Source organism: Rhinatrema bivittatum, chromosome 16 (genome assembly GCF_901001135.1).
Source record: "Rhinatrema bivittatum chromosome 16, aRhiBiv1.1, whole genome shotgun sequence".
NCBI classification, from domain to species: domain Eukaryota; kingdom Metazoa; phylum Chordata; class Amphibia; order Gymnophiona; family Rhinatrematidae; genus Rhinatrema; species Rhinatrema bivittatum.
In genome coordinates, this window is record NC_042630.1 from 56,081,898 (window position 1) to 56,098,805 (window position 16,908).

Genomic DNA, 16,908 nt, shown 5'->3' on the forward strand with positions numbered 1-16,908 from the left:
GTGGAGGCTGCAAGCCAGATACATGCAGGGAAATGACCTCTGGCAGTTATTTCTGAAGGGAGCCTCCTTTGCTGTGACTCAGGATTGCAGGATGCCGATGGCGTGGTGGAGGCTGCAAGCCAGATACGTGCAGGGAAATGACCTCTGGCAGTTATTTCTGAAGGGAGCCTCCTTTGCTGTGACTCAGGATTGCAGGATGCCGATGGCGTGGTGGAGGCTGCAAGCCAGATACGTGCAGGGAAATGACCACTGGCGGTTATTTCTGAAGGGAGCCTCCTTTGCTGTGACTCAGGATTGCAGGAAACCGATGGCGTGGTGGAGGCTGCATGCCAGATACGTGCAGGGAAATGACCTCTGGCGGTTATTTCTGAAGGGAGCCTCCTTTGCTGCGACTCAGGATTGCAGGATGCCAATGGCGTGCTGCAGGCTCCATGCCAGATACGTGCAAGGAAATGACCTCTGGTGGTTATTTCTGAAGGCAGCCTCCTTTGCTGCGACTCAGGATTGCAGGATGCCGATGGCGTGGTGAAGGCTGCATGCCAGATACGTGCAGGGAAATGACCTCTGGTGGTTATTTCTGAAGGCAGCCTCCTTTGCTGCGACTCAGGATTGCAGGAAGCCGATGGCGTGGTGGAGGCTGCATGCCAGTTACGTGCAGGGAAATGACCTCTGGCGGTTATTTCTGAAGTGCGCCTCCTTTGCTGCGACTCAGGATTGCAGGATGCCGATGGCGTGGTGAAGGCTGCATGCCAGATACGTGCAGGGAAATGACCTCTGGTGGTTATTTCTGAAGGCAGCCTCCTTTGCTGCGACTCAGGATTGCAGGAAGCCGATGGCGTGGTGGAGGCTGCATGCCAGTTACGTGCAGGGAAATGACCTCTGGCGGTTATTTCTGAAGTGCGCCTCCTTTGCTGCGACTCAGGATTGCAGGATGCCGATGGCGTGGTGGAGGCTGCATGCCAGATACGTGCAGGGAAATGACCACTGGCGGTTATTTCTGAAGGCAGCCTCCTTTGCTGCGACTCAGGATTGCAGGATGCCGATGGCGTGGTGGAGGCTGCATGCCAGATACGTGCAGGGAAATGACCACTGGCGTTATTTCTGAAGGGAGCCTCCTTTGCTGTGACTCAGGATTGCAGGATGCCGATGGCGTGGTGGAGGCTGCAAGCCAGATACGTGCAAGGAAATGACCACTGGCGTTTATTTCTGGGCAGCCTCCTTTGCTGTGACTCAGGATTGCAGGAAGCCGATGGCATGGTGGAGGCTGCATGCCAGATACGTGCAAGGAAATGATCACTGGCGGTTATTTCTGAAGGGAGCCTCCTTTGCTGTGACTCAGGATTGCAGGATGCCGATGGCGTGCTGCAGGCTCCATGCCAGATACGTGCAAGGAAATGACCACTGGTGGTTATTTCTGAAGGGAGCCTCCTTTGCTGCGACTCAGGATTGCAGGAAGCCGATGGCGTGGTGGAGGCTGCATGCCAGATATCTGCAGGGAAATGACCACTGGCGGTTATTTCTGAAGGCAGCCTTCTTTGCTGCATCGTGGCCAAATGGGATCTCAACTGAAAGTAATGGATCATCATTGGTGGCTCTTGCTGGGATGAGGCAGTGGGACACCCACGTTTTGGGGGTAGGGGTAGAACTGGTGTTCACTGTTACGGATCAGGTCAGATTTATACTCTATAAAGCTGCAGTCTTATTTACCCAAGAAATGTTGTCAGTGTTTTTTATGATATTGTAAGCAAGTGATGAGTGTGGATGGGCCAAGATGTCTTGGCTACTCATGTTCTTATGTTTTTCACTCACTTTTTTGAGATTCAAAAACAAATACAATAGAACAGTAAAATATATTCAACATCACAGATTTTTTTTTAATTATTATTTTATTTGGTATTTCTCTTTCACTTTTTTTGTTCACTCATATAACTAATGCTATCTTGAATATCTCAAAAGAACTATAAGTAGAACTGGCAGTCCCCTCTGGAAAAACTCTCAGTTAGAAATTGTATTCTTTGAATGTTTCCCTACTAAGTGTTTCTTCTGTTCATTTCAGGCTTTAGCAATATAATGTAGCACTTAGGAATAAATATACAGCCTAGAAGTCCAGCACTGGAGGCCAGGATGGCAAATATCTCCACAGCCACCATGTATTTGCCTTTGGTGCTCAGGTACGCTGGGATGAAGGAGACCCAAACACTGCAGAACACCAGCATGCTGAACGTGATGAATTGGGCCTCATTAAATGTGTCAGGTAACTTCCTTACAAAGAACGCCACAGCAAAACTTAACAGTGCCAGAAATCCCATGTATCCAACCATAATGTAGAAGGCAATTACAGATCCCTCATTACACTTTAATATAATTTTCCCTGTTTCAAATTTTGTGTCCAACTCTGGGAATGGAGGAGACATGAGGAGCCACACAATGCATATCAGGACTTCACCCACTGAACATAGAAAAACAAGATAGATGGATATTCTGGTCTTTAACCATTTCTTAAACCTGCTGCCAGGTCTCGTAGCATTGAAGACCATAGCAACTGTGAGGGTTTTAGCCAATATAGAAGAAATAGAAACAGCAAATATAATCCCAAATGCAGGTTGTCGTAGCAGACAGGTCACCTTTAGAGGGCGACCAATGAATGATAAAGTGCAGAGGAAGGACATCATTAGAGAGATGAGCAGAATGAAGCTGAGATCACGATTATTTGCTTTCACTAGGGCAGTATCTTTATGTTTCATAAAAATTCCCATCACTGCAGCAGTTACCATAGAAAAGAAAATAGCAACAGAAGCTAAGCCACACCCAAAGGCTCCCTCATAGGAAAGGAAGTCAATGTCTCTTGGGTGCATTGATCTCTCTTCTGATTTGACCACTGATCTGCTGGGCAGGGTTCACAGTTTTCCATATCTATCAAGGAATCAAGAAAACAAATATTTAAGGAATGTTGCTAATATGTTAGAATCATTTGTTTCATTTCACACTGCATATGTTAGTTTTCCAATTGCAACATATAATCATGTAGAAATATCTCCAGCACCACCTTTTCTGTAAATTTTCTTTTTGCTCAAAGTTCAGTTCTCTTTCCACATTTGCTACAGTAAATGTGCAGAAGGAAAAAATGTGTTTTGTTTCGTATTTTCATTTCGTTGGGATCCCAATTCCTTTCATTAGTTTTATAGTGGAAAAAAACCAATTTGTTTATTAGTTTCATTCATTTTTCATTTCCCATTAAAGTCAATGGGGGAAGTATTTGCAACCTATTTTTGGCTGCAGAATTGGGGTTTTCTTATCAATTCGGATGAAACTTATGGGGAGAAATCATCAGAAGGGGAAAAGAGCTCCTAGGTACTTAGACTGTGGCAAAGTGGCATGAATAGCCTAAGGCACTTTAAAGGGGCAATGGGGTACCACGAGTGGCAAGAGTGCTTTAACAAAAGTGTGGCGAAGTGGAGGAGGTTTCCATGTGTCAGTGGGTGTTAAGAGATAGATGACACCCGAGGAGAGTTCCCTTTCCTTTGTGAGGGAAAAGAGTCCCTGAAATGGGTTCTCGCTGAGAGTCGGTCATGAGCCTTCAAAGTGTGGCAAAGTGGAGGAGGTTTCATGTGAATAGCGGTTCAACATGGGTCAGCGGGGTACTAAGAGATAGGCTACAACCAGGGAGAGTTCCCTTCCTTTGTGCTGGTATGTTGTGGTTTTGATCTGTAACTTCTTCCTGAACTGGTTCACTGCTAGAAGAAAATGGCATCTTTTCATTTCTGGAAAGATAATTCAACAGAGGATGCATTAGAGCAACAGAGACTGCAATTTGTGAAGCAAATGCTGCCTGGCCCCTGCCTCAGCCAGGTCCCACCAGTGTGTTGTCAGGGAGAGGTAAGAGGTGCATCATTCATGGTGGTCCAAATATCATAGGTGAAATGCACACTCCCCTCTGCCTTAGCTAGCAGAGTTTGTATGTGATTGCAACAGCTGGGTGGTACAGGCTGGGGATGACCTTTCTGCTAATGTGGTTCTGGAGGGGACTTTGTAATTTGGAACTAAGACCTGCAGCAAATGCTTGAAACCCACATTCTCCACTACCTGCAAGGGCTGGTCATCAAGAACAATCATTTCCCCGATGCTCCTGGTTACAACTTTTGAGGCTGGCTGCCTCCTTCCCTGGGATAGCATTACTGCACACCACCCCACCATTGCCTCCATGATGGTTTGTTCGCTAGGAAAGGGCTGAGGGCGTGGGATGACTCTGCTCCTTTTCAACCACTTTACAAACTGCCTGGAAAACATGGGTCCCTGTTTGGTCTGTCTGCCACCATCCCCAGATTGTCAGTACTGTTGGGTGTTGCCTCTTCATATGATGCGTCATGCCAAAATTAGTTAGATGACCCATTTGCTTGCCTCTGCTAATATCCCTGGCACAGTATTTACACTGAGCAACATGTGAGTCCTCCCTCACTTTAAAGTGGCTCCAGATCACAGATTTCTTTCGTGATCCCTTCTCTATAGCCTTCGGGTGGATGCTGGCACTGGAGTTGAAGTAGTGGGTGTACCCTGAGAAGCAATACCAGGAGCATCAGTCACATTCTGTGCCTGTGCTGACTGCTCTTCCTCCTGAAGTGGAGGCTAAGACAGAAATAACTAATCCTCCTAAACCTTCTTCAGCTATGAAGTCTTCCATTTCTGATGAAGGGAATCCTATACAAGATGATTCTTCATCAGAATCAGATTCAAACAGTGCCTGCGCTGCATGGGCAGCACTAATTCATGTCTGCTTTCTCACTGCTGCTTTTGGGTCTTCCTCTTTTGTCTTGCATTACTCAGTCTCCCCTTCCCTCACCTCCAAAAAAACAGGGTCAGAAACAGGTGGTGACTGTGCATCATCTTTAAATTTCAGTTTTTTTCCGGATGGAACTGCCTGCCCCTCCAGAGATTTTAGATTGGAACAGCTCCCTTTTTAACTTTAATGGGGGTCTGGCACTGCCTTTTGAAGTGCCTCCTCTGCCAGTCCCAATCACTCGACAACATCTACCTTCCTTGACATCATGGATTTAATACCACTGCCTACTAGAGATTTCAATTAAAATAATTATTACTTTATTGGTGACCAAACACCTCTGTACCAATATATGTGAGTGTGGAAAACTACACACACACATAGACAGTGCAGTGCCTTGCTGTACACTACAACTGAGACTGCTCTATGTGCACAAAAAAAAAAATAAAACTCCAGATGCCTACTGGGGATTTGGATTAAAAGATCACCACTGTACCAATATATGTGTGTGTGGAAAACTACAAACACACACAGACACACAGTGCAGTGTCTTGCTGTACAGTACAACTGAGACTGCTCTGTGTGCACAAAAAATGAAACTCCAAAGAATCCACTGGAAGCCTGAGCTTGTTGTTTGAAAATACCAACTCCCAGACAGCCACTGGAACTCTCACACTATCTGCTCTGTTTTCACAAAAAATTAAACACCAGAGAAACCAATGGAAGCCTGAGCAAGTCCAATTCCTACAGTGATGCTGCTTGTTGTTTGAAAATACCAACTGCCAGACAGCCACTGCAACTATCACACTATCTCTCACCCATGCCACCCAAACCCTGCCTACAGCCTACCCCAGGGGGGTAAGATCAGCAGCAAAATGCCACTGCTGGCAGCTTGTCTCAGTGGGAGAGACAGAGCGACGGTCTGAGTTCAATAAAATAAAAATGTGCAGTAAATAAAGCCTGGCTGGCATAGCAGCAAAAAATAATAAATATCTTTTTCAGCAAAGGAAAATTAATTGTACCAAACTATCAAAGTAGCAAGCAATAGCAACTGAATACAGATTCGAGACACTCAGAGAGAGTGCAAAGAGCAGCAACCTTCTCAGACAAAAGCCAAGAAGAAAGTGCACTGTGTGGCATGCCACGTGCTATGCTTGCTTAAGTAGAAATACAGCAGGAACAGCATCAAAGAGCACTGAAAGCAGCGATTGGCTGAATTAGAAAATGCTTCGCTCTGATACATTGGCATTCTGGTCTCCTTATTAAAAAGGGCTGGAATGTGTGTGCTATTTATTTTTTATTTTTATTTAGATTTTTTATATACCGGCATTCATGAACAGGTCACATCATGCTGGTTTACATAGAAACAAGGGGTGCATTGAATAGTAGAACTAAACTAGTGCAAGGGGGATGCAGTTACAAAAAACCAGGGGTAGAATAACTGGGAGAGAGAAAAAAGAGGAACAGAGGGGAGTAAAAACTGTATGGGGATAAAATAAATAAGTTAAAGATTATTTACAGTACCAAATGGTAGCTTTGTTACAGGAGTTGGAGGTGGTTATGAGTTGTCCGGGAAGGCTTGTTTGAAAAGCCAGGCCTTCAATCTTTTGCGGAAAGTTGGTAGGCAGGGTTCTAGGCGCAGATTTGTGGGTATGGAGTTCCAAAGTGATGGTCCGGCTGTCGAGAATGCCCAATCTCTTGCCGTTGTGTGTCGGGTGGATTTAGTGTTTGGAACCTGGAGGGATCCTTGGTAGATTTCTCTGATTGGTCTTTGAGAGGTATGAAGGCTGAGCGGATATTGAAGGTCCTGGGAGGTGAGGTGATGGATTGACTTGTAGATGATGGTGATGGATTTGTAGAGGATTCTGGCATGGATGGGGAGCCAGTGAAGATTTTTTAAGATAGGTGAGATGTGGTCTCTTCTTTTGGAGTTTGTGAGGATTCTGGCCACTGTATTTTGTACCTGTATTTTGTATTTTGTGTTCGCTGTATTTTATATTTTGTATTTTGTGTTCAATATCAAAATATGTAAAACCACACCTAAGTATCTATTTAAAAGTAGCACCGCAACGAGTGCAGAAGTAAATCACATAGTCCAAAGTATCAATGTTCAAAAGGACTTTTTATTTCTTATTTCCAGCAACTCCACTGTTATCAGGCTTCCAGTGGATTCTTTGGAGTTTCATGGAACAAACTCAGCATGGCTTTACCCAGGGCAAGTCTTGCCTCACAAATCTGCTTCACTTTTTTGAAGGAGTTAATAAACATGTGGATAAAAGTGAACCGGTAGATATAGTATACTTGGATTTTCAGAAGGCATTTGACAAAGTTCCTCATGAGAGGCTTCTAGGAAAAGTAAAAAGTCATGGGATAGGTGGCAATGTCCTTTCGTGGATTGCAAACTGGCTAAAAGACAGGAAACAGAGAGTAGGATTAAATGGACAATTTTCTCAGTGGTAAGGAGTGGACAGTGGAGTGCCTCAGGGATCTGTATTGGGACCCTTACTTTTCAATATATTTATAAATGATCTGGAAAGAAATACGACAAGTGAGATAATCAAATTTGCAGATGACACAAAATTGTTCAGAGTAGTTAAATCACAAGCAGATTGTGATAAATTGCAGGAAGACCTTGTGAGACTGGAAAATTGGGCATCCAAATGGCAGATGAAATTTAATGTGGATAAGTGCAAGGTGATGCATATAGGGAAAAATAACCCATGCTATAATTACACAATATTGGGTTTCGTATTAGGTGCTACAACCCAAGAAAGAGATCTAGGTGTCATAGTGGATAACACATTAAAATTGTCGGGTCAGTGTGCTGCGGCAGTCAAAAAAGCAAACAGAATGTTGGGAATTATTAGAAAGGGCATGGTGAATAAAACGGAAAATGTCATAATGCCTCTGTATCGCTCCATGGTGAGACCGCACCTTGAATACTGTGTACAATTCTGGTCGCCGCATCTCAAAAAAGATATAACTGCGATGGAGAAGGTACAGAGAAGGGCTACCAAAATGATAAGGGGAATGGAACAACTCCCCTATGAGGAAAGACTAAAGAGGTTAGGACTTTTCAGCTTGGAGAAGAGACGACTGAGGGGGGATATGATAGAGGTGTTTAAAATCATGAGAGGTCTAGAACGGGTAGATGTGAATCGGTTATTTACTCTTTCGGATAGTAGAAAGACTAGGGGGCACTCCATGAAGTTAGCATGGGGCACATTTAAAACTAATCGGAGAAAGTTCTTTTTTACTCAACGCACAATTAAACTCTGGAATTTGTTGCCAGAGGATGTGGTTAGTGCAGTTAGTATAGCTATGTTTAAAAAAGGATTGAATAAGTTCTTGGAGGAGAAGTCCATTACCTGCTATTAAGTACACTTAAAGAATAGCCACTGCCATTAGCAATGGTAACATGGAATAGACTTAGTTTTTGGGTACTGCCAGGTTCTTTTGGCCTGGATTGGCCACTGTTGGAAACAGGATGCTGGGCTTGATGGACCCTTAGTCTGACCCAGTATGGCATTTTCTTATGTTCTTATGTTTTTATCATAAAAATACTTCAAAGGATCCCCTGACACAGACCCGTGTTTCACCAAGGCTGTATCAGGAGTGTTATGAACCCTCCTGTAGCAGTGCTACGGGAGGCTCCTTACCTCTTCCTGGAGGCCGCTCCAAGCAAGGGTCTCACCTGCGAACTGTCCAGGATTTACTCCAGGGCCTGGGAGGCCTCAATGTCCTTGGGGCCTGCCTGAGGCTGCTTGTGTTTGCATGGACTTCCTGGTGTGAGCCACACCCTCTCCCTAGGGGCCGGCCCGCAGCACTTCTCCGTAGTTATAGAGCCAGCTAGGTGTGGGCCTGCCAAACTCCTCCCAGGGATTCGCCGGTCTGCAGCCCTATAAAAGGACTTCAACTTCATTCTGTTTTTGCCTTGCATCAGAGTGACTTCCCTCTGGAGGCTCCTGCCTGCCAGAGCTTTATAAGGTCTTCTGCTCTTCGTGGAGCTCCTCGTCTCATCTGCCTTCGTGCCACGTCTTAATGTCTTCATGTTTTGATGTCCTGCCTGAGGTCCCTGACCATGTCCTGATGTCCTGCCATGATTTCCCTCATCCTGATGTGTCTGCCTGCCAGGATGTTCTTCCCTGCGTCTTCATCTGGTGCTCCTGAGCCTTCTGTTTCTGCAAAGCCGTGGTTCTCGGATGATGTTGTGCCCGAGAATGGAGTGGCCTGCAGGTGGGATTCGTCCCTGTGCTCCTGAGCCTCTGTTCCCGCCAGCCATGGGGGAAGCTTCAGATGACACCGGCTTCGTCATTGGAGTTCCTTCTTGCCTGGGTCTTCCCTGCGCTTGTCACACTCTCCTCGTGGTCTGTGACCAGCCTCTTAGGGCAGTGTAGGGCGCGCAGTGGGACAGGGTGGTCCACAACTCAGTCCTGAGGGTGGGCTGATTAGGGCGCCCTGAGAGACAGTGCCAATGTCCTCCTACCTTACGCCTTGTCTTGTTGGATCAAGTTCCTCGTCATGCTTGTGATGCCGTCGCATCAACCCAGTCTCGTCCGAGATGCTGTCGCATCAGTTATAGTCCTGTCTATGTGTCAAGGCCTCTGTCTGCCCTCAACCTCAGGCCAGGCCTGCTGCTCCATGCCGATTCAAGTGGCAGGTCAGAAAGGTGGGCTGAGTAGGGCGCCCTGAGAGACAGTGCCAATGTCTTCCTGCCTTATGCCTTGTCTGTTTGGATCAAGTTCCTCGACATGCTTGTGATGCCGTCGCATCAACCCAGTCTTTGTCTGAGATGCTGTCGCATCAATCATAGTCCTGTCTATGTGTCAAGGCCTCCGTCTGCCCTCAACCTCAGGCAGGCCTGCTGCTCCATGCCAATTCAAGCGGCAAGGTCAGAAAGGGCTCGGAACAGTCGGAGGGACCGTTCCCCCTACAACATCTCATGTTGTTGGCTCTGGGAGCTTGCAGGCCTGGCAGAGGGTAAGGCTGTGTTCAGCAATGCTGGAGCATGCCGTCAACCCTTGGCTCGGTCCTGGATGTGTCTGGGGTTGGGCTGAGGCCCAAGGGCACACTAAACACCCCCTTCTCAACAGAATGTAAGGCCTTTCACAACAGAATGCAAGGCCTTTCAAGGCCGTCCACATAGGCCTTCGAGGCCGAACTCAACAGGGAGGGACAAGCAGTATCATACAGAAATCTAAAGCAAAATAGACAGAGGGACTATGATAAATAGGCTATACAACATTGTGGTATTTCAAAATTACAAAGGAAATTATTTACATAACTGAATAGATTCATAAACAGTTTTCAGGGAGCGTGTACAACAGTACTACAAGAGGGTTTTTAAAAATCAGCAAAAAGGTGACAAACATAACGGACCAATCAGCATACGAGGAGACAGCCAATCAGAATACAGACCAATCAAAATTAAGTGAAGTGGACCCATTCCAGTTCCTTATTGAGTCCGTGCAGTGTGACAGTGTCAAGCATATGTATCCACTTTTGTTCTCTGCGAATAAGAAAATCCGAAAAATTTCCCCCACGATTTGAACAGACAGGGATTTCTAACACAAAGAAATAAAGGTCAGCAACAGTGTGAGAGCACCGGACCCAATGATCCACCAGCGGTGCATTTTCACGTAATAAATTCAGATTTGATTTATGTTCAATAAATCAAATCCACAAATCTCCAACAATTGGCCAATGAGACCACGAGCAGTTTTTGTGGAGAATTATTTTCAAGCAAATTATCGATTCAAGCAGCATTACAATAAGATAAGTAATGTTTCAACATCATACTGCTTTGGAAGCATAAGTTTAGTATATTGATGAAGAGCCCATTGTGATCTAAGTAAAAACGAGGTAGTATACCAAAGGGCATTGAAGAACACAGTTTTACTGCTTTTTGTTCCCGTAAAAGAATCCAATGATTAAGGAATAATCAATTTGCATAGAAGATTAGGTCATGCAAAATGTCATATTTCAAAAGGAGATTTTTAAGACTAATGATTGAACATCACCAGGAACACTAATCAGTTAGCCCTTATTGTATCTGAAGGCTTTTCCTCTTATAAATAATAAAAAAATTAAAATATAAAAATGAATAATAAAAATATACATAATTTAAGGAAAAAAATAATAAAACATTTTTTTTTATATTATTTATGGTGTACTTTTAAATTGATACATAGGTGTGGTTTTGCATATTCTGGTCTCCTTGCCAACCTGTCTGACCTACTCTGACAGGGCTGTGAGGTCACTTATGACTCACAGGAAAGGGCTGATTGTTGCTATGGATACTCCCACATGGCATTCTCCTATTTCAAAAGTCTGCTAAGAAAGCACTGTGAACCAAAAGAATGAAACTAAGATGATATGTTTCATTCGGGGGGATCACCATGTGTTTTGCGGACACACAAATCAAATGAACAGGGACCTATTTGTAGTGGATTACACATTTGTTGAAAGCAGATGCACATCCCTAATTGCCTCCCAGGTAAGATGTTTTTCATTTCCCCCTGTATCCAGGCATTCCTCCTTCTCTAGCTCCTGTCTCGTTATGCTGATGTACAAGCTTAATATCCCCAGATTTCATCAATCCAAAATGTCTTTCCTATTTGTAATACCAAAAGAACTATAAACCACAGGCAGGTGATTGCTTGAAACTGTTACCAAAAATTGTATAATCACCTGGCTTGCTAATTCAATAAAACTTTTCAAAAACCAAAACACCACTTTTTTTGAAGCGATTGAAGATATCAACTTGCATTCCTTTTTTTCAAAAGTGAAACATAATTGCATTTATTTATTTATTTTATTTATCGAGTTTTATATACCATCGTTCGGTTTCACCATCACAACGGTTTACAAACTTTCGATGTTTAACAGACTGTTTAAAATTCATATGCTTGTTAACATAGTTGTCTTAACCGGTATAAACATAGTTTGTTGTTAAATTGTACAGGTTAAATACTTGTTATGGATTGTTCTGTATGTTTATATGGTCCGGTGGGGAGGGAAGTTATGGCATAGAGTCACTGGGTGTTTTGGAAGGCTTTGTTGAACATCCAAGTTTTTAGTTCTTTTTTGAAGGTTTTTAAATTTTGTTGTGTTCTCAGTTCAGTTGGGAGGGAGTTCCATAGTCTGGGGATTCCTAGGGATATGGCTCTCTTCCGGGTTGATGTAAGTTTGTGTCGTGCTGGTGGAATTTTTAATAGACCTTTGTTAGCTGAATGGAGATTTCGGTTTGGTGAGGAGTTTTATGGATGCACTTAGCCAGTTTGTTTGTTTTTCATATATTATCTTGTGTATTATGGATAATATTTTGTAATCTATCCTGCATTTTATTGGGAGCCAGTGTAGTGACATGAGCATTGGAGTAATGTGATCATATTTTTTCTTTCCCATGAGTATTCTGGCAGCTGTATTTTGAAGGATTTGGAGAGGTTGGGTGGTGGGAGTTGCAGGGAGCTGCAGTAATCTAGGTTGGAGAAGATGAGAAGTTGGAGGACAGTTCTGAAGTCATTGGGGGAAAGGAAGGGAAAGGTTTTATGTGTCATAGGGTTAGGAGTTTGTGATATCCATCTTTGATTTTTGCGGAGATGTGGTTCTTGAAGGATATTTCCTTGTCAATTATGACACTTAGGTTGCGGGCATGTGTGACAGGGGAGATAGCTGTCTTTTGATTCATTATGTTGAGTGGTAGCATGTGCGTAGGGTTTTCTTTCTGTCCAGCATGATTATTTCTGTCTTATCAATGTTTAGGATAAGTCTCATGTTGGTTAGTAGTTGTTTTATTTTGGTGAGGTAGTTGGTTGTTTTTTTGTAGGTGTCTTCCAGAGATTTGTGTATTGGGATAAGTATTTGGATGTCATCAGCATATATGAAGTGAGTCAGTTTAAGGTTTGTGAGGAAGTGGCTTATCGGGAGAAGATAAATGTTGAAGAGTGTTGCCGATAGTGCGGAGCCTTGGGGAACTCAAGATTTTAGATTTATTTTCTTTGATAGGGTGTCATTGATTGACACTTGGTATGTCCTTTGTGATAGGATGAGAACCATTTTAGGGGTTTTTTTTTACTTTACACCGATATTAGAGCAATTCAATAACTATAATTCAAAATTACTAAGGAAGGAGGTGTTGGTTTCATACATGTACACTACCCCACAGTAATGTTGTACAATGTGTGCTTGTATTCATTAAACACAGCCCTCCTTCCACATGATTTTTGTCATTAAAGTGCTCTAAGTGCTAAATAATTTTTATAAGTCAAAAATGAAAAATAAGAAAGGTTGGATACTGTTCTTATTAGTGTTTCATTTTGATATCTCCTGTTTGGAAAGCATCAGTGTCTCACCCATAGATGTGTGCTGCTCCAAAAGATTTTTACCACAAAATAATTTACTTTTCTTTTTTAGGGATTTACCAGAAAAATAAATTTCATTTGGTTCACCCACGTAAGCTTTCATCTGAATTGTTATTTCTTTGGGGGGCTTTTTTTCATTTGTTTTTCTTTTCAGCAAATAGTGCACATAATTTGTCAAAATGATAAAAATGAAAACCAAATTTAAATTTCAGCAGGATTTTTGTTTTGTTTTGTGTGAAAACAAAATAAAATGAAAGAAGATCACGTTGTTTAATTCTCCTTTTGTTTTCCTATGAATGCACATCCTTGACTGTTGCCCTAAATCTTTGCTTCCAAACATTTAACTACACCTCAGAATTTTGTCTCTCTCTTCTCACTGTGGGAATCATTTTCAAAGACTTCCACTGTTATTAAGCCCTGCATACAGGCTTCTTTAGAAACAGCAAGAGTAGCTATGATGGGAGCAATCACACACAAAAAGAAGTTTATAAGTAAAAGGTTGTGGTTTGCATGCTCTTACATATTCTTGGATTTTAAAAGTGGATTATGCATTCACATCATCATCTATGTGAGGACATTTTTTACTTCTTTTGTTTAAAATGTGGAAGTCAAACCTCACTTGTCTTTTATGACCTGTTTCTTAGTGCTGGAGTGTGGAGTTTGGAGATTGTAGGATTTATAGGAGAGTGTATACAATACTTATCTGTTAATTTTTTTCTCTCTCATTCTTCTGTTTCTCTGAAGTACCCATGGTGGTGGATTTTGTGGGCCGTTGGTGCTTCTGAGTGTTCTTGTGGGGCGTCTGAGTATACTCATGATGGGTGTGATTGTACTCATGGTGCATCTGAGTGTTACTAGTGATTGGTCTGAGTGCTGCTAGTGTTGGTGGCAGAAGGTGAAGCAATAAGTGTTAAGAAAGTTTGGATTCTGTGGAAAAGAAGACAGCAAAGGAGGAGAACACATCCCATGGAGAGAGTGAATAGGCCTAGGACAGTTTTTGGAGGTTTCTGAGGAATAAATCATGTGCAATTTCATGTTCAAAAAGGAAACCATTTTATTCCTCTGTTAGCAGTTGGAGAGAGATGATTAACCTTCCATGCAGAGAGTTCATGTCTTTAGTGCACCTAAAAGTTATCACAGCCCTGGCCTTTTTCACTACTGACCCCTTCCAGATCTGGGTCACTATGGAAATAGACTAGTCAGCCTCCTCATTCTGCATTACACAATGTTTGCATTCTTTTCTAAGGAGAACCAATCAAAATGTGTTTTTTCTTGTTGATAGACTGCACCAACATCAAGCCATGACTCCTTTATATTTCTTAACATTTTCCATGTAGGATTCCTGAACCTTACTTCATGCAGTTGAATAGTCTGTGCTCCAGTTTTATTTGCAGCAACAATCTGTGGAGGAGAGGGGAGTATGGGTGTCCCCCACTTTCACTTGTATTATTATGTGGCTTGGTTGACTTGTCTGAAATTTTGGTTGGAAAAACTCATCTGGCTTGGATTGTTTATCATGGCTTTGTATGGAAAAGGAAGAAGAACAAGGTTAAAGTTTAGCTGCCCTTTTAGTTTCCCCTAGGGAAAATCCTGGAGTGCTAAAAATTCTTAAGCCAAATTCCATACTTGCCTGTTTGTTTGGCATGTGGTGTGCAAGAGGTTGGAGGCTGAGCCCACAATTTAAGTGCTATTTCCCCCTATGGAATAATCACAACCTTTCTCCTTCTTCACCTTCTCCTGATGCGCACTCACGGCAGTGATCCAGTCTTTGGTATGTTAGGCCATGGGGGGCGGGCCTGTGAAACACTGCAGCCTTCGCACCACAGTGGTGTGATTTCATCAGTCACAGTGCGCCGGCTGCCAGCTTTCTCACTGAATAGCACCACCGTGAAAGCTGGTGCTATTCGGCGAGCTACTGCTGACAATAATGTTAGTAACGTTATCACTGGCAGCAAAGCCACCGCCGACTCCACTCCCTCCATCCCCTCCCTGCCCGACTCCGCCCCTCCTTGCCCCAACTCCGCCCCCAAGCTAATTTGCATGCTATCACATGCAAAAAGACCCTTTTCGCACAGCCGTATCGCGTGCAATAAGCCTTTGGAAAATAACCCCCTTAGTTAGCTGTTAGAAGACTCTACTTATCATTCTTTTTCAGAGCTTTGTAAATCCTACAATTTGTCACCTCGCTCCCATTTTCTTTATTTGTAACTCAGGAGGGTTTGGAGAGGAACTTTGAGGGGAGAAGAACTCAAAGGGGTTAATGCTTTCTCACAGAGACTTTAAGATCAAGTTCATTTTGTTCTCTTATAGAACATTTTCGGCCATTGTTGTGGGAGAGGAGACTCTTCTTCTCTGGACCAAGTTTGGAATTCTGATCATCAAATTAGCTTAGATCAGGATGACTGGTCGAAAATACGGTGCACTGCACTTTCCAAAAATATTTGTATGCGACATAAGGAGTTAATACTTTGAATTCTACACCACATATTCAGATACCCTGAATGGTAGCCCAGATTTAGTAACTCCAGTCCTTTATGTTGGAGAGGGAGTGGTGCAGTAGCTTCCTTTCTTCAAATGTGGTGGGAATGTCAGCAAGTTCAAGATTTTTGTTGTCTGTTTGAGGATGAATGTATTACTTTCAGGGGGTGGCTTTTAAATTCTCACCATCTTTCTGTCTTTTGGGTCTCTGGGATTTTAGAAACTTTCCTGTTAAACAGCAGAAGTTGCTTATTCATCTAATGATTACTGCTAGATTTACAGTTGTACATTTTTGGACTTTTGGTACAGACAAGTGATAGAAATAGTGACATTGGAAAATATTACTGGGGTCCTTCAGAAGAAGCAGGATCAGTATGATAGGTTGTGGTAGCATTACTGGGCTTGAAGAGGAAAAGTTATAGCACTTTATATATTGGGAGGCCACTTTACCATTTTTTGTATTGTGGGGTGCTTTTCCCTCTGCTTCTGATCTATGCCTGAAACTGTCATTAAGCTTGGATTGAAATCCCAAAGTTAGAGTGAAAATTCAGATGTATTGCTTCTTCCACTGACTTCATCCAACTTGGCCGGAAATTCAAATTCCATACTTTGTGCAGCTAAGTCAGAACTTATGTGGACAAGCAGCTTCAGTGCTTATTGACCTCCATATTAATAGCAAACAATGATTTATATAATTAAACAATTAAGATTAGCAAAAACATTTAAATAAAATACATTGTGCTTGACAGCTGTCTAAGATCCTCCCCTTCATCTGTTTCCTTTCATTCATGCTGCCTGTCCCGCAAACCATTCTTAATTTTACTCACCCATCTTGTTGGTGATTTCTCCGTCAGGACATGGGACACAGTCATAGCAGCAGTGGTCTTGTCTATTCTGAGGGGCTTTCCTGTATCCAGGAGTGCAGCTCTCACTGCATACAGAGCGAGGAGTCTGGGGTGTGATATAAATCAAAGAAACTGATAAGATGTGAGATTGTGTGATGTTTTCATGGACCATGTGTAGTGCTTACTTTTTATCTGGGGCTGATGCAAAACAATGCACTTAAACAGGCAGTGAGTGTTCAGCACACGCTTTCCTAACTAGCACTCAGGCAGGGCTCCTGGGGGCACCATGCAATATTTAAATTAGGGGATGCGCTGCCAAGGAGGTGCTAGGGTCAATTGCATGCTCCTAGCACCTCCCTGGCAGTGGGGCAACCAGGAGAGGTTGGCAGTATTTTCTGTTTTACTGTACAACTTTTTGGGATGCTCAGAAATTAATTCCAGCTCTGGG

At 43.1% G+C, this 16,908-nt stretch overlaps 1 pseudogene; it reads right to left on the bottom strand.

Annotated features, from left to right (window-relative positions):
• Positions 1–2,030: 2,030 nt before the first annotated feature.
• LOC115077703 lies at positions 2,031–16,632 on the bottom strand (annotated as a pseudogene).
• Between the last annotated feature and the right edge of the window lie 276 nt (positions 16,633–16,908).